We start from the raw sequence: 18,394 nt of genomic DNA, 5'->3' as shown, positions 1-18,394 counted from the left end.
AGACCGAGTACCCCAATCGCCAGAACAGCACAAAAGTAGCGGAAAGACTAAGATAAGAGTTACTTGCCAGCACAGCACAAATAGTCTAAAGCCACACTTGCCAGAACAGCACAAGTAGGCCAAACCCATACTTGCCAGAACATCACAAGTAGGGCATAAATGTAGACCAAGCATATATGATAGTATCATGGCATTTCTACAAGAATACGACTCACAACAAGTAATTATTTATAATCATCTTTTCATACTTGTGACATAAAATAAACATTTCATCTTATAATTATACATTGTCGGTTAGATAAAATAAATAAAATATAACAAGTGCTAATGGATAATTTACGTCATGTGGAAATTTACGGAAAGCAAACAAAACCGATACATGAGACAAGGTGAGCCCAAACCTACAAAGGTAGTGGATCCACAATTTATAAGAAGGTGAACCCAAAAATTGTAGGGTGGTGAGCCCAAAACGAAGGGAGTGGAGAGCCCAAACCACAATAACCGAGACCACAATCCCCCACCCAAAAATTTATAAGACAATTATCCCTACTTTCATAAACTTGTGAGCCCAATACTTCAGATATGGTGATTTTAGTCGAGCAATGGCAGCAAAGATAGAACATTAGCAGTTTAACACACAAAATCTTTGTTTCCAACTCATCATGTATGATAAAATGATTTATCACAATCAACAACCACACACTAAGGCACCACAAGTCCACGCTATAGCGCATAAAAGAAAGAAGTAGAAACACAATAAACGGACAACTAGTTAGGATGCGGCAAAAACTACCCAAACAAAACGAGATCAACCGTACATATTCCAGGCAAACGAAAAGGTAGAATAACGAATGCATACAGGGAAAGCATGAGCATGATAGTTCAGGTAAGGAAACAGGTCCGAGAGACAGAGGTATCCGTCACAAAACAGAGGTAGGACGCTAACATTCACCACATAAACCAGTTCCTAGAAGTCCATTTTAAACCCAACTCAAGACTGACCTTGAGGGTAGCATTAGGACGGAAATGAAACAGAATTTCAGCAGCTTAAAAACCATGGAAGGACAGTGAACTCGACTCCTTCCCCTTACCCGAATCCATCAAGAAAACGGACCAAAAGGGTGTCCAAACAACCATGTAAAATGAGCACAAACACTACAAAATAAACTCCATCTATGGGAAACACATAAAGACTTAAACTTTACGATAAATAAGGGCAAAAACGAGTAGGAAGGGGGGAGTTTCCCGACGTTTGTCGAGTAACCTATCACTGTTATCTTAACTGTCTTCAATCTTCAAGAGAATGGTCTATTATGAACGAGTTTCCTTCTGGGTCCTCAAAGTCTTCACCTAGAAACCGTAATAACAACCGAGTTAGCTTAAAACGTCACATTCATGAGACGGGTCGAGACGAGAACTCCAAAACACTAAGTCTTTCTTACCTTGAAAGATGAAGGAGGAAGTAAAGAGAAGAATGGTGAAAAAATTATTGAGTTTGGTCGAAAATTGAGCGAGAAATCTAGGTTTTTAAGGTTGCCATTCATGGGTTTTTTTGAGCTTGGTGTATTGCTGCTTGTTCAGCTGGGATTTCGAAAAAAAGGAAGAAAAATGGTGAGATGTTTTGGATTGGTCCAAAATTTGTGAGTGTGGGGTAAATAACTATTATTTTAATTGGGTGCTAAAGTTAAGGAATGTGTTGTCGATACAGGATAGGTCGGAAATAGATTAGGCTCACATGTGAAAATGTGACGGTCCATTTTGCTAGGCGGAAATTCGTCTTAAACCTACTATAATTTAAGAGGGAACTTTATTATTAATATATTTAATAATATTATTACTATTATTATTACTATTATTATTCCTATCCGACGAAAACATATATTTTATATAACGTAAGTTTTAAAATTATAGCTTTAATTAAATTTACTTTTATTAACATAATGGAATTAACTAGTTAAAGTAATGGAAAAGTATTATTTTTCTTTATGAAAATTATACGAATGGGGCGGGTGTTACAATTACCCCTCCTTTTCGAAAGTTTCGTCCTCGACACTTGAAGTAAGAAGATTACCTTAAGAAAATAATTCCGGGTACTTGATACTCATAGAAGCTTCCGGTTCCCATGTAACTTCTTCGACGTCACCGCACTTCCATAAAACTTTCATTAAGGGGACAACTTTACTCCTCAACTTCTTGTCTTTCTTATCCATAATGCGAATCGGTCTCTCTTCAAAAGAAAGGCTAGGCTCAAGCTCAGGAATTTCATTGTGCAAAACATGACTCGGGTCACTAATGTACTTCCTAAGTTGACATACATGGAAAACATCATGAGCTTTACCCAAACTCGGGGGAAATCCAATTTGTAAGCCACGACACCAATCCTTTTCACCACAACATAGAGTCCAATGTACTTTGGACTCAACTTTCCTTTAACTCCAAATCTCTTTACTCCTTTCATAGGGGATAATTTCAAGAACACTTTATCACCAATTTCAAACTCCAAGGGTCGACGGCGAACATCAGCATAAGACTTTTGGCGATCTTAGGCGGCTTTCATTCTTTCTCGGATGATCTTCACTTGGTCAATTGTTTTGGCTAGCTTGTCGGGTCCTAGGTCACGAACATCACTTGCTTGATCCCAACAAATCGGACTACGGCACTTTCTTCCATATAGGGCTTCATAAGGAGCCATCTTGATAGAGGCATGGTAACTGTTATTGTAGGAAAATTCCACCAAAGGTAGGCTCTTCTCCCAACTAATATGGAAATCAAGGGCACAAGCAAGCAATAAATCTTCAAGAGTTTGAATCGTCCTTTTCGTTTGTCCATCGGTAGCGGAGTGAAAGCGGTACTCATCAACAACTTACTACCCATAACATCTTGTAAAGCCTTCCAAAATCTCGAACAAAATCTCGGGTCACGATCCGACACGATCTCCTTAGGGACACCATGGTAACGAACAATCTCCTCAACATAGGCACTAGCGAGCCTATCTAAACTCCAACTCTCTTGAATAGGAATGAACCTAGCACACTTGGTCAATCTATCCACAATCACCCATACGGCATCCTTTCCACCAACGGTCTTAGGCAAAGCCATAACAAAATCCATGGAGATAGATTCCTATTTCCATAAAGGCACTGATGCCCTTCGTTGTGTGCACCAAAGATAAAATTTATAATACCTATTAAAACTAACAGAAGCTAGTGGTAATAGGGTCGAACCACAGGGAGGCGATGCAATTATTAGTTGTCTAATTTTAAGTCCAAGGTAACAAACGTGGGGGTTTGCTTTGATTTGGTCTAAAGCTAAAGGCAATAAAAGACAATAAATTAGATAAACGGATGAAAACAAATATTAAAAGGGTGCTAAGATGGTCGATTCACTATAGTTTCGGCGGCAGTATACTAGGTAGGTCTAAAACAAACATGTGAGACGGGAAAATAAGAAGTTCTCTCGGTCCAATCTTACAGGTAGCATCGTTCGATCTCGCTATAGGTCCCTAATATCACTAATGCTAACTTTCGTCCTGAAAAGTGACTAAAATGGCTAAATTAACTCATCTCTCGATCTTATTAATTTAGTCGTCTTAATTAGGTAGGCTATCTCCCTTCCCTATCTTTCGATCTTTATTGGGTCGGTCAAATCCTAAACATTCAACTAGTCGCGTGCACTCGATTCGTCAAACATAGAAATTAAATTAATTAAAACGAAGCAAAACCTCACGAGGCCAGTCGATCGACCAGGGAACCCAGTCGATCGACCATGGCGCGATTTAGGGCTACTATTCTAATGCCGCCTACTTCTACAGATTCCCTACATCCTAGCACAAGGTATTTAGCTACTCATACTATAAATAATGATAGCAATAAAATTGACTAATAAAACAGATGAATTCATGATTAAATTAATTAAATGAACAATTAACATAAAACAATAATTTGGCTTCGGGGGATCTAACCTAGCAATTCTATACTACGAATGAAAGCAAACAAACTGAATATCAAAACAGATGAATACCGTGTAGAGGAATTTCGGAAGAAAGATCAAAACCGAATGCGGAAACACGACTTTTATTAACGGAAATAATCTAAACTAATGTATATGTGGAACTTGATAATGAAACTGAAGTAAAGCTTGATGATTATTCTGAAAATCTAAGCTACGTTATATAGGAATATACGTAACACTTATTCCTGAAAACCTAACTACTTATGGGCTTCTTAATTTTCGTTCTATTAATTCACGTCAGAATTAGCGGCTTGGTCGATCGACCATGCAAGGAACTCGATCGACATCTCTTCGCTGAACAGTAGCTACGGGAACTCGTGGGTTGGTCGATCGACCATGGAGGCAAGTCGATCGACTGCTTTAGCTGATAGCCCGCTTTTAATTCTCCATAAAATTATCTTTCAGGCCTCGAAATGCGCACCAAGCTCGTTCCTTAAGTAAATACTTCACGTCAAATGCAATGTAAGATACTCGGGGACGGATTTAGCTCAATATCTACTCATTTCCGCATAAATCTGCAATATTACATAAAAATACGAAAGTAGACGAAATGGGGCAAATAGTAGCTTTAAACTATATATTTGAGCTCTGAAATGCTTGTAAAATAGGGTGTAAAACATCATATAAATGACACGCATCAAACTTCCCCAAACCAAACCCTTGTTTGTCCTCAAGCAAGAACTAGACTCGATCCTAAAACCTAATGGAACGAGTTCAATCTCAGAGCGAAATGCAACATGTGAAGCCTAAACCAATTTAATGCAACAACCAACAATCAATTAGCAATGTGAATCATGCAAACGAGTTATGTAGTCGTTAAAAATTGCTGAACCGTCAACTATAGAGACTTATCAAATCGGACTCTCACGGGTCGCTCATAACACTCAATAAATACAGGTGAGTATATGTAAAGGATAGAAAGAAGTAATATTGTAAAGACTCTCACCTAACTACGACCTATAAGAACATGCCCGCAATCTAATATGAAAATGATCTCTACAACCGTGCATATGCATTCCAACCAAACAGAAGACCATGACACATGCAGAGGTAAATATGGATATTTGAGGTAATGGGTAAGAAGAGGCTCAGATGAATTTGGACAAAAACATAGTTAAAAGCCAGGCTAGTAACTAAGGGAACCAAATTATGACAACATCCAATTCTTGCTCAAAATTCCAACAAAACGAGTGCTAATAGCAAGCACAAATCTCACAATCTCCATAGTTAATCAACTCCCCATAAGATATGAATGCAACATGGGAGCAAAAATCGCCATTTAATAAAGACTTTGAATTGTGCGATTTGATTTTCTTTTTCTTCTCGGGCATCGGTCGATCGACCAATGAGGCCAGTCGATCGACCGTCCTCTACAGTACACATGCGTTCCTTTTTTTTTCCTTTTTTTTTTTCAATTCTATATTTTTTTTTCTTCTTCCTTTCCTTCCTTTTTCATCTTCCCAATATCATCTCAAAAGAGCAATTGCAGCCAAAAATGAAGTGACAATCCCAATAACTAAACTACTAGCTTGACAAAGGCAGGCTAAATGTAGGATGTAGTTAACAGGACAAAAAGGCTATTTTTGGCAGTGTGAGGCTTATGGGGAAAATGAGAAAAGGGGACCTCTACCACATGTGTCAACAAACCACAAACCGAATGCATACAGGTAATAAACATTTTAAGTTCATATTTATGCACATTGATGTAACATGTCTTATAAGGAGTAACTACTCACATTCTTAGATAAACTGGTCATAGATGTCACCAGTTATAAGCTCTAAATCTCAGAAAATATAAGTAGTTTGCCAAAATTCTAAGTCAAGTTTCAAGTCCAGCAAAATATTAACGAAAACTCGTAGATATGCATATGTGATTCCACTAATAACACGTCAATTTAGCAAGGCTTAGGCATAAACAGATGAAAATGCAATGTCATCATTGTAATACTACCGTTCCGACTCAACCTATATGCTAAAATAAATGTGCAATTTTTTGAATTTTTGAGAATTTTTGAATTTTTTTGAATTTTCTGTATATATAATATATAAGAGAAAATAAACAACAATGCAAGACAAAATGTCAACGTGAATGCAAGCAAATGAAATGCGACACAAAACCCTTCCCCAAACCAATCACACAATGTCCCCATTGTGCAAAATCATGTAATGAAATAAAAGGAAAACGGGAATTTGCGTGAAATTAACTACATAAGACATGAAGTAAGAACACGGAAACTCATAAGACTTTAAGCGCAGCAAAAGGAAACCTCCCAAAACCAGCGTGAGCTAGGAGGTTTCAGTAGCCAGCAGTGCTACCAATAAGTACCTGAAAAGAAACAAAAGTACCACGTGTAATTCCGAGAAAGCAATTTATGAAGCGCAAAATTATGTGAAATAAAAAACGGAAGAAAACAGAAACGAAACGGAGAATAAAGTGGAGAAAAGACTACCTCAACTCCGCAAATTGACCAAACTCAGCAGGGGAATGATCGAAAAACAGGTACAGCAGTGAATGCGGTCGATCGACCACATTACCCAGTCGATCGACCAAGGTGAACAGGAACAGAAGCTCCTGGAAATCGCAGCTCAGTCGATCGACCACACAGGCCAGTCGATCGACTGCAATACCTGCTGTAACTTTCTGATTTCTTCGAATTAGCTCAATAAATTGAGCTATCAAGGTCTATGAACCTGTAAATACACAATAACGCCCAAAATTGCACAAAACCCACAGCAATGGTCTAAAGTGTATAAAATCCTAAGCAAACTAATTAAAGTGAGAAGTCTCGCGCACACAAAAGCAATAAAAAGAGTTTAACGAAAGCAATAAAATGTTTGTAAAGTCTTTGATCAACTAATAGTTGATCAAGAACGACCACAGAATGGCCCACTTGGTCGGCTTCTGGCTACAAGAGGTAGCCTCTACAGTGCTCATCTCCTCCGCTGCACTCTTCTCAACTCCAACATCCGCTAAACTCAACGGGTCAACGGCTTCAGCATCTCCCCAATCAATGACCTCGTTTGACTCGTCAGAATCCAAATCGGACTCCGTCGCTTTGACTGTCTCCTCATCTGGCTCCTCATCTGTGCCATAGCTAAGACATCCTAGACCGCCTCTTTGAACGATTGGCTCCCTCACAGCTGGAGCAACATGCGGCTCTTCCTTCCCCAAACCAGCTTCTGCAATATCCAAAACAGAAGAATCTTCTTCCAGTTTGCTCCCAATATGGGGAGGAGATGTTATAGCAGAAACAGGCATAGAGGCAGGTGTATCAGGAAGTAGAAAATAGGATTTCTTTTCGGAAACCGTATTACAAGTGACTGGCCACATGGGGTCTTTCTTCTTAGCCGTCTGGGCAAAGACAATAGAATGCTTTCCTACTTTGAAGGTCAAAGTCCCTGAGCCAACATCAATAACAGCACCAGCAGTGTACAGAAATAGTCTACCCAATATGATAGGAATGTGGGCATCCTCGGGCATATCTATTACAACGAAGTCAACAGGGAAAAAGAACTTTCCTATTTGCACGGAAATGTCCTCTAAGACACCTATAGGCTGGACCGCAGATCGATCAGCCATCTGTATTATCATGTTTGTGACTGCAAACGTAGTCAATTTCAACTTCCTAGCAAGACTCAAAGGCATGACACTAATACTGGCTCCTAGGTCACACAAGGCCTTCTCAATAGAAAAGGTGCCAATACTACATGGGACTGAAAAACTACCTGGGTCTTCTAGCTTATGGGGTGCAGTGTGGGTCAGATAAGAACATGACTCCTCAGTTAGTGCGATAGAATGCATAGTTTCAAGTGACTTCTTCTTAGACAACAGTTGCTTCATAAATTTCATGTAAGCAGGCACTTGATTGACTAACTCAAGAAAGAGAACTTGTACATTTAAGCTACGAATAACATTTTCAAATTTATTAAACGATACCTGTTCCTTCGTCGGCACTAATCTCTCTGGATAGGGGGCTGAAAGAAGTAACTTAGCCCTATCCTCTAAGTCTCTCATGCCGGCGTCGGTGGATTTAGGCTGAAAATCCACTACCTTCTCTTTGTTGTAGCTTGACCCTTCTTCAAACCGTCTCAAAAATGATCCATTAATCGCCATCGGGTCATATTTTGGAACCGTGATTGACCCATCAGCATTTGGGTCTTGCCTCAATATTTTCGGAGTAGTCGTACCCCGAAACAAGTGGTCCCCTAAGTTATTGGGCATTGGAGGACGAAAAGACTCACCATCAGCAGCGTTGTCAGTCGATCGACCATGTTGGTCAGTCGATCGACTGACCTCTACAGGACCAGAAGCTACTGTATCTCGCGGACTGGTCGATCGACTGGGTATATCAGTCGATTGAGTGATATACCTGGTAATCGTCCTTTTCTTTCCATTGTCCGTCCCACCCTTTTTCTTACTCGGTTCCGCCTCTTCTTTTTCAGTGACATCTTTGACCATGGCGGGCCCATCAAGGGTAGACCCACTCCTCAAGGTAATTGCATTTCAGGTCACCTTTTGATCATTCTGCATCGGTAAATGTCCCGGAGCTCGAGTTGTATTCTTGCTTGCCAATTGAGCAATTTGGCTCTCCAACATCTTCATCCCGGCCTCTCTAGCTTGAGATTCTTTCAGCAACAAGTTTTTCAATTCGGCAAATTCGGAACCTTGGGACTGCTGCTGCTGCTGAGGGATATACGGAGGCTTTTGGAACTGTTGTTGCTTATGAGGGGCCACATAATTCTGCTGCTGCTGCTGCTGCTGTGGAGGTGAGTTGGATTCAAGACATTTTGGCTACTCCACCTCAAGTTAGGATGGGTATTCGGCTCAAAATAAGTGTTTGTTTGCCTATAATGTTGAAAGGCAGTACAAGACTCATAGGGATTAGGACAGTTGTCTGAAACATGTCCTTCTCCTCCACATCTCTTGCAGACGAAAGGACCGTCTGAAAACACATTCACATGATATATCCCTTTTTTTGAAGCTCCTCCCAACTCGTACTTATCAAACCTCGCCGTAAGAGCCTCTAGTGCAGCTACAGAAGGGGATTCAGCACCCCTCCTTTGATTTCCCCTGTAATTCCCATACACAGCTTTATGGGTGGCCAAATCATCAATAATTTTCCACCCCTTAGTCTCTCCAACATTCTCCTGGAATCTGCCACTAGCTGCCACATCCATGATAGCTCTCTGATCGTCATAGAGCCCATTATAAAATTGATTGCATAGACTCCATTTTTCGAACCCATGATGCGGAATGGTTCGCATCAGCTTCTTGAAACGGACCCACGCCTCATGAAAGTTCTCATCAGGACCCTGTTTAAAGCTCGTGATCTGAGCTCTAATGGCATTAGTCTTCGAGGCAGAGAAATATTTCTTAGAGAATGCTAGGGCCAAAGAATTCCAGTCAGTGATCCCTTTAGCAGCTCGATCCAGGTCTCTGTACCACTCCCTTGCAGCATCGCGAAGAGAGAATATAAACATAGTTTCCTTCACCTGGTCCTGGGTCACACCGGTTGGTGGGGGTGTGGAACAGCAATAATCTATGAATGTCTCCATGTGCTTAGCTGCATCTTCATTTGCAGCTCCCCCAAATTGGTTCCTCTCAACCAAGTTAATATAAGAAGGCTTCGGCTCGAATTTTCTGTCCTCCCCTGGTAATGTGAATCCCTTATAAAGATTCGCAGATGTCGGCTCCGAGTGACTAGCTATACTTGCTTCTTCAGCCATGACTGGAAAATCTGGAGATGTGACGGTCTCAGCTGAAGAAGTGGAAACAGGAGATGAATTTGGATCCTCCTCAAATAGCTCGTTCTCGTAGTAACTAGACAGAGTACTCAGCTCTTCCTCTGTCGGCAATACTCTAGATGATTGTCTTAACTCACGCAAAGTCTTCTCAATCTCGGGATTGAACGGTAGTAATTCACCGCCCTGTGACCTGCGCATAAGAAGAAACTACAAATAGAATATGAGAATAGTTTAAGGAACAGATGTCCCTTAAACTAATAGAAAGACTAAAAATAAAAACAACTAAAAATTTTAAACAATTGCCTCCCCGGCAACGGCGCCAAAATTTGATGCCCGTCGTTGTGTGCACCAAAGATAAAATTTATAATACCTATTAAAACTAACAAAAGCTAGTGGTAACAGGGTCGAACCACAGGGAGGCGATGCAATTATTAGTTGTCTAATTTTAAGTCCAAGGTAACAAACGTGGGGGTTTGCTTTGATTTGGTCTAAAGCTAAAGGCAATAAAAGACAATAAATTAGATAAACGGATGAAAATAAATATTAAAAGGGTGCTAAGATGGTCGGTTCACTATAGTTTCGGCGGCAGTATACTAGGTAGGTCTAAAACAAACATGTGAGACGGGAAAATAAGAAGTCCTCTCGGTCCAATCTTACAAGTAACATCTTTCGATCTCGCTACAGGTCCCTAATATCACTAATGCTAACTTTCGTCCTGAAAAGTGACTAAAAAGGCTAAATTAACTCATCTCTCGATCTTATTAATTTAGTCGTCTTAATTAGGTAGGCTATGTCCCTTCCCTATCTTTCGATCTTTATTGGGTCGGTCAAATCCTAAACATTCAACTAGTCGCATGCACTCGATTCGTCAAACATAGCAATTAAATTAATTAAAATGAAGCAAAACCTCACGAGGCCAGTCGATTGACCAAGGAACCCAGTCGATCGACCATGGCGCGATTTAGGGCTACTATTCTAATGCCGCCTACTTCTACAGATTCCCTACATTCTAGCACAAGGTATTTAGCTACTCATACTAGAAATAATGATAGTAATAAAATTGACTAATAAAACAGATGAATTCATGATTAAATTAATTAAATGAACAGTTAACATAAAACAATAATTTGGCTTCGGGGGATCTAACCTAGCAATTCTATACTACGAATGAAAGCAAACAAACTGAATATCAAAACAGATGAATACCGTGTAGAGGAATTTCGGAAGAAAGATCAAAACCGAATGCGGAAACAAGACTTTTATTAACGGAAATAATCTAAACTAATGTATATGTGGAACTTGATAATGAAACTGAATTAAAGCTTAATGATTATTCTGAAAACCTAAGCTACGTTATATAGGTATATACGTAACACTTATTCCTGAAAACCTAACTACTTATGGGCTTCTTAATTCTCGTTCTATTAATTCACGTCAGAATTAGCGGCTTGGTCGATCCACCATGCAAGGAAGTCGATCGACTGCTCTTCGCTGAACAGTAGCTACGGGAACTCGTGGGTTGGTCGATCGACCATGGAGGCCAGTCGATCGACTGCTTTAGCTGATAGTCCGCTTCTAATTCTCCATAAAATTATCTTTCAGGCCTCGAAATGCACACCAAGCTCGTTCCTTAAGTAAATACTTCATGTCAAATGTAAGGCAAGATACTCGGGGACGGATTTAGCTCAATATCTACTCATTTCCGCATAAATCTGCAATATTACATAAAAATACGAAAGTAGACGAAATGGGGCAAATAGTAGCTTTAAACTACATATTTGAGCTCTGAAATGCGTGTAAAATAGGTTGTAAAACATCATATAAATGACACGCATCAGGCACACCCAAGGGTTGTAGCAAACCTCCGGGTCTCTTATGCTCAATCTTCACTTGTTGACAAGTGAGGCATTTCCCTACATAAGTCACAATGTCATTCTTTATGTTAGGCCACCAAAATTGGAACTTCAAATCTTTATACATCTTGTGTCCTCCGGGGTGGATCGAATAAGGGGATAGATGGGCTTCATCAAGAATTCTCTTTCTCAAATAGTTGGCATCGGGGACATACATGCAGCTTTGGTAACGAAGATATCCACTAGCATCAATCTCACAATCTTTAGCGTTCCATTCAAGAAGCTTGGCTTGAAAAATTTTAAAAAAGGCATCATCCAAAAGGTGTACACGAATCTCACGAGGGATAGCGGGTTCGGCAACCATAGCACCAAGGTAATCAAAGCCACTTTCCACTATTTTCAAATTTAGCTTACGAAATTCGGCACAAAGTTCATTGGGAAGCACACGGATAGCACTCAAGGAGTGAATTGACTTCCTACTAAGAGCATCGGCAACCACATTTGCCTTTCCTTCGTGATATAACAACTCCAAATCATAATCATTCACTAATTTTAACAAACGACGTTGTCTCATATTCAACTCTTTTTGGGTGAAAATATACCTCAAACTCTTATGATCGGTGTAGATACGACAATGAACTCCAATGAGGTAGGGTCTCCATATCTTTAAGGCATGAACAACGGCGGCTAACTCGAGATCGTGAGTAGGGTAGTTCACTTCATGAACTCTCAATTGTCGCGAAGCATATGCAACAACTCTCCTATTTTTCATGAGAACACAACCTAAACCCATCTTAGAAGCATCACAAAAAACATCGAACTCCACTCCATCCTCGGGTAAGGTCAACACGGGAGCGGTAGTCAACCTTCTCTTCAACTCTTGGACCGCTACTTCACAAGCTTCGGTCCACAAGAACTTGGTCTCTTTTTTCAAAAGTTGAGTCATCGGTCTAGCAAGCTTAGAAAAATCCTTTACAAAGCGACGGTAATAACCCGCCAAACCCAAGAAACTACGTGTAATACTAAGGATTTATGAGTCTCTGGGTACTCTATCGAGTAGGCCTTACTCTGTCGAGTAAGGGTGAGTTGCAGTTTAAAATAGTTTCTGACCTGTTGGGTACTCGATCGAGTAACGTAGATACTCGATCGAGTAAGAGGGCACTCGATCGAGTACCTCAACTACTCGATCGAGTAGCCGGTTTACGGGGGTTGATTTGTCGGGTTTTGTTAATAATGCGATTAAGTATATAATAACTTCCGTCACTTTTCTTTAAACACTTTTAAAACCTAATTACTTTCAAAGAGAGAAATCAAACTACGTTCTTCGCATCAATCGCATTGTTGGCAAATCCCGGACCTTGGAAGGTCGGATTTTACCTTTCTTTATACCGTTGTAATCCTTGCATCGAGGGTAAGATCTATATATCGCTTTTATAGTATTTTATTAAAGTTGGTTAAACCCTAGTATTGGGATTTGGGGGTTTTGTTGTATTTTATGATTGGTAGTGATTATATGTATGTATGTTAAGAGGTGGATTCGTAGAGGAAGCGTTTTGATATCAGCTGTGAGATTGTCTGATTGTGTTGTGCTTTCCAGGTATGGTTTCCCTACTTAGTATTAGTCCCATAATGTGTTGTGGTGTTTTGTGGTTGTTGAATATTATTATACTCGTATTGTGACGATTGTTGGATTTGGTTGCTGATAGTAGTTGTGATTGATTGTATCTGTTTGTGTTCTTCGGGGTGCGTCATTGGCTGAGTGGAGTAACTTGCGGGAGTGGCTTCACGCCCATGATTCGCCTTCTGTGGAACCCGCCACAGAAGGGATGTGCACATTAATGGATTTGGGTTTATCGCTCGATGGAGATGAGCGGGGCTTAGGTGGGAACGGCTACGGTCCCCCACTGGCGGCGAGGAGTGACCTGTTGCGATGAGCACTCTGGCAAGGCTACACACTTTAGTGTGTAGTCAGGATTGTGGAGTTGGGTTTGGAGTTTGGAGGATATCTGTGATGATTGAGCTGTTTGTTTTATTGTATTGTTTGTTTATATAAATTGTGTGATTAGTACTAACCCCGTTTAATGTTTTAAAAACTGTGGTGATCCATTCGAGGATGGTGAGCAGTTATTGAGCAGGTATGAGTCGAGTTACTGGAATAGCTGGGATGTGCCACCGTCTGATGATAGAAATCTTTCGTTGTACCTTAGTAGTTTAATGAACATTTCAGTTAACTCAGTAGACAGTTGGTTTTGAGAACTTGTATTCATATTTCGTGTTTTGGTTTTGGTTTCGGATTGTAACCTTTCGCTAAAGTATTCCTATTTAAATGTTGTTTCGTTATTGTCTATTTGATTATCATTGCCTCGGGTAACCGAGATGGTAGCATCCTTATACCTGGGTGGTCCTGGTAAGGCACTTGGAGTATGGGGTGTTACAAAATGGTATCAGAGCGATGATCCTGAAACCTGTAACCAATGAATCTAATGAATATAGGGAGTCAATTAAAATGAACCCGGGGTAAAGGTTGTAGGAGCTAATGCAAAGGCTTGGGAGACGTCCTAAAGTCGCGAACTCGCCCAACAATTTTGAACCGGTCACATGGGGGGGGGAGGGGGTGTATGTCAAGGTCGTATGTGATGTTTGTTAGTTTGCATGTGAAAGTGGTGATGTATTCTGTAATTGTTGGATGTTTGGAGTAGAAGGTTGAGTTTGTGCATGAAAGGATGGTGAATAATATAGAACTGTTGTTTGAACAAGAAGCATGTTGGATGTTTACTATGTGGCGTTTGATAACATGATATAATTGTTTTGTTGAACATATGAAAAGCTTGGTAGAATCGCATGCTTAACTATAGTATAATGTTGAGTTTATAAAGTTGTGTAGTATGTTGGGATATGATATAGCATGCGGGTAGCATATTCGAGTTAGCATGACTTGATCGAGTGGGTCTGACTCAATCGAGTGGGTATTTGACGATTTTGTAACCAGAATCGTGTTTTTGGGCACTCGATCGAGTAGGGGGTCACTCGATCGAGTAGGGGGTCACTCGATCGAGTAGCCTGGCTACTCGGTCGAGTATGTTAGAGGTCAAAAGGTCTATTTGGGGGCTGATGTCGAGGCACTCGATCGAGTATGGTGGGCACTCGATCGAGTAGCCTCTTACTCGATCGAGTATGTTTAGGCACTCGATCGAGTGTGTTCTGGGCAGTCCGCTTTCGTGTTTTGAGGTTTTAGTGCGTATTTTTATGTCTACCCTTTCTTATATAGTTTCAAGATGCCGCCCAAGAGAAACGCTTTTTATGTGAGAGCTGAGACCATGAACATAAATGATATCGTTAAGATGTTGGAGCATCAGGATGCTCTTACGGAGGCCTTAAAGAAAGTGGGAAAAGATAAGGATAAGGAGGTTGATCACTCTAAGATCAGTCTCTATATAGCGAAGTTTAACCCAAAAGAGTACAAGGGAACAGGGGAACCAAACCTTCTTGACAACTGGCATCGTGAGATGGAGAATATACTAGACATGGTTCACTGTCCTGATGAGATGAGAGTAGAACAATATGCGTTCTACCTGAGGGAAGCAGCTGGCGAGTGGTGGGATAAGGTGAAGGTGAGTGCTAGGGAGATGTATGCGAACCAGGGCTTACCTGCTATACCTTGGGAAGAGTTTCGGAGGGCTATGAGGAAAGAGTTTGTACCGGAACATGTGAGGAGTAAGCTGAGAGAGGAGTTTAATGGGTTTAAGATGACATCTGATATGTCAGTTGCTGAGTACTACAAACAGTTTAATGAGAAGTCTAGGTATGTTGAGGATATGGGTTTGAGTGAGGAGAACCTGGCGCTGAGGTTTGAGAGGGGGTTGACCCCTAAGATCATGGATAAGCTACCTGTGGGAGTCCTTACTGATGTTAAGGAAGCTTATGAGAGGGCTGGGAGAGCTGAGAGGTTGGTGGAGATGGCTCAGGAGAGAGTGGGTGTTGAGAAAAGAAAGGCTGAGAGTGAGGATGGTGGCCAATCTAGTCACAAGAAAGGCAACCACAATCAAGCTAGAGGGTTTTCTGCTGGGTCAGGGTTCAGTGCTGGGGCTTCCTTTGGGCGTGGCCGTGTGAGTAGTAGTGGTAGTTGGGGGATGACTTGCTTTGGCTGTGGCGGTGTAGGCCACAAGAGACGTGAGTGTACGAGTGCACCGGAAGCTTTTCAGGGATCGGCTCGGGGGAGCTATTCTTATGGACCTGCACAGAGTTATACGAGCAATAGACCGTTTGGGTCGTGGTCTAACCGGGGAAGTCAGAGCTATCAGGGTGGAGGTAACCGCATGGCGGTAATTCTTATCAAAAACTAGCTACGAACAACAACAACAATCAGGGGTCGGGTACTAAGCCGACCACATCACCAAGATCTTGTCCGGGGAGGTGGACGAGAAGACCGATGGAAAGTCAAAGCCATGATGGACAAGAAAGCAGCTGAGGATGATGCACATGTTATCACTGGTACTTTTCTTGTTAACGGTATTCATATCTTTGTTTTGTTTGATTCGGGGGCGTATCAGTCGTTTGTATCTTCAAGTCATGTTAAACGGTTGGGTTTGAGGGTATATGAGTCTGTAAGTGAGAAAGTTTTTATACCTTCGTGTGAGTCTGTATCATGTGGGAGGTTGTTTAGAGATGTGTCTATGATAGTTGGGCAAGTTGATCTACCTGTAGACTTGCTAGAGTTTCCTTTTGACGGTTTTGAGATGATAGTCGGGATAGATTGGTTGGGAACGTATAAAGCTAAGATAGACTGTCATCAAAAGAAAGTGTCTTTGAGAGGGCCTAAGGGTGTTAGTGTGTCTTATCGTGGGTTTCTAGTCAAACCAAAAGTTAAGTTGATTGCAGTTGTCACCTTGAAGTCCTATCTGAGGAAGGGATGCCCTTTGATCTTGTGCCATGTGAGAGATGACCGGATAGAGAGTTCGACAGTTGATCAGATACCAGTGGTGGGTGAGTTTGCAGATGTTTTTCCAGAGGAGATTCCGGGGTTGCCACCAAAGAGGGAGATATATTTCACAGTTGAGTTGAAACCAGGGGCGGGGCCAATCTCTAAGGCACCGTACCGGATGGGTCCTAAAGAGATGGAGGAGCTCAGGAAACAGTTAGATGATCTGATATAGAAGGGATACATTAAACCTAGTGTATCGCCGTGGGGAGCACCAGTTCTTTTCGTGAAGAAGAAAGATGGGAGTGACGGTGAAGAACAAGTATCCTTTGCATAGACTACAGGGAGCTGAACCGAGTGACGGTGAAGAACAAGTATCCTTTGCCAAGAACAGATGACCTGTTTGATCAGTTGAGTGGTGCATCAGTATTTTCTAAGATTGATTTGAGGTTGGGGTACTATCAGGTGAATATTAGAGAGGTGGACATACCAAAGACAACTTTCACGTCGAGGTATGGCCATTATGAATATGTGGTGATGCCGTTTAGGTTATCTAATGCACCGGCTGTGTTTATGGATTTGATGAACAGAATCTTCAAACAATTTTTTGACAAGTTTGTGGTGGTGGTTACTGATGACATCTTAGTCTACTCTAAGACTAAGGAGGATCATGAGGAGCATCTGAGGATTGTGTTGCAGACTTTGAGGGGGCATGAGTTGTATGCTAAGCTTTCCAAGTGTGAGTTCTGGTTAGAGAAAGTTGCTTTTCTGGGGCATGTGATCTCTAAGGAGGGAGTAGCTGTGGATCCGGCAAAGATTGAGGCAGTGACAAAGTGGGAAGCACCAAAGAATGTTGCTGAGATCAGGAGTTTCTTGGGTTTAGCTGGATACTACAGACGGTTCGTGAAAGATTTCTCCAAGATAGCTAGACCTATGACAGATTTGATGAGGAAAGAGAACAGGTTTCGTTGGATGAGAGTTGTGAGACGGCGTTCCAAACATTAAAGGAGCGTTTGACCACGGCTCCTATCTTAGCATTTCCTGAAGGGATCAAGAACTTTGAGGTTTATACAAATGCCTCAAAGAATGGGTGCGGATTTGTGTTGATGCAGAACGGTAAGGTGATTGCCTATTCTTCTAGGCAATTGAAACCGTATGAGGAGAACTACCCTACACATGATCTAGAGTTGGGTGCAGTGGTGTTTGCTCTCAAGATTTGGAGACATTACCTTTATGGGGCGACCTTTAAGGTATTTTCGGATCACAAGAGTCTCAAGTACATCTTCACTCAAAAGGAGTTGAACATGAGACAGAGGAGGTGGATGGAGCTGATTGGCGATTATGACATGGATATTATCTACCATGAAGGGAAAGCCAATGTTGTTGCAGATGCGTTGAGTAGGAAGAGTGTACACTCCCGTGTACAAATTTCTATCTTTGATGAGGTTGAGAGATGAGGTGGGGAAGTTTGGGATACATATGATGCAGAGAGGGGATGCTGTGGGAGATTTGACAATACAGCCTGATCTTTATGATGATATTCGAGGTAAACAGGCTTTAGATCCTAAGATGGTTAAGTGGAGAGCTGGAGTAGAGAAAGGGACAGTGTCTCGATTCTCTATTCATACAGATGGTAGTTTGAGGTTCAATGGTAGGTGGTGTGTCCCTAATGATGAGGAGCTGAAAAAGACTATCATGACAGAGGCACATTGTACACCCACCATATTCAGTACATCCAGGTGGTGACAAACTGTACAAGGACTTGAAGAACACGTTTTGGTGGCCTGGGATGAAGAAAGAAACAGATGAGTTTGTGGCCCGTTGTTTGACATGCCAGAGAGTTAAAGGGGGACAGCGACGACCACAA

At 41.3% G+C, this 18,394-nt stretch overlaps 1 non-coding gene across 1 annotated transcript; it reads left to right on the top strand.

Annotated features, from left to right (window-relative positions):
* The first annotated feature begins 9,250 nt into the window (after positions 1-9,250).
* Positions 9,251-9,357, top strand: LOC141636265 (small nucleolar RNA R71). Its single transcript, XR_012540888.1, has one exon. It is a non-coding gene; the product is annotated as a small nucleolar RNA R71 (small nucleolar RNA).
* The last annotated feature ends 9,037 nt before the right edge of the window (positions 9,358-18,394 follow it).

The sequence above is a fragment of the Silene latifolia genome, chromosome Y (assembly GCF_048544455.1).
Source record: "Silene latifolia isolate original U9 population chromosome Y, ASM4854445v1, whole genome shotgun sequence".
Taxonomy (NCBI): Eukaryota; Viridiplantae; Streptophyta; class Magnoliopsida; order Caryophyllales; family Caryophyllaceae; genus Silene; species Silene latifolia.
The sequence above is the reverse complement of the archived record's forward strand: the minus strand, read 5'-3'. Positions and strand labels throughout refer to the sequence as shown.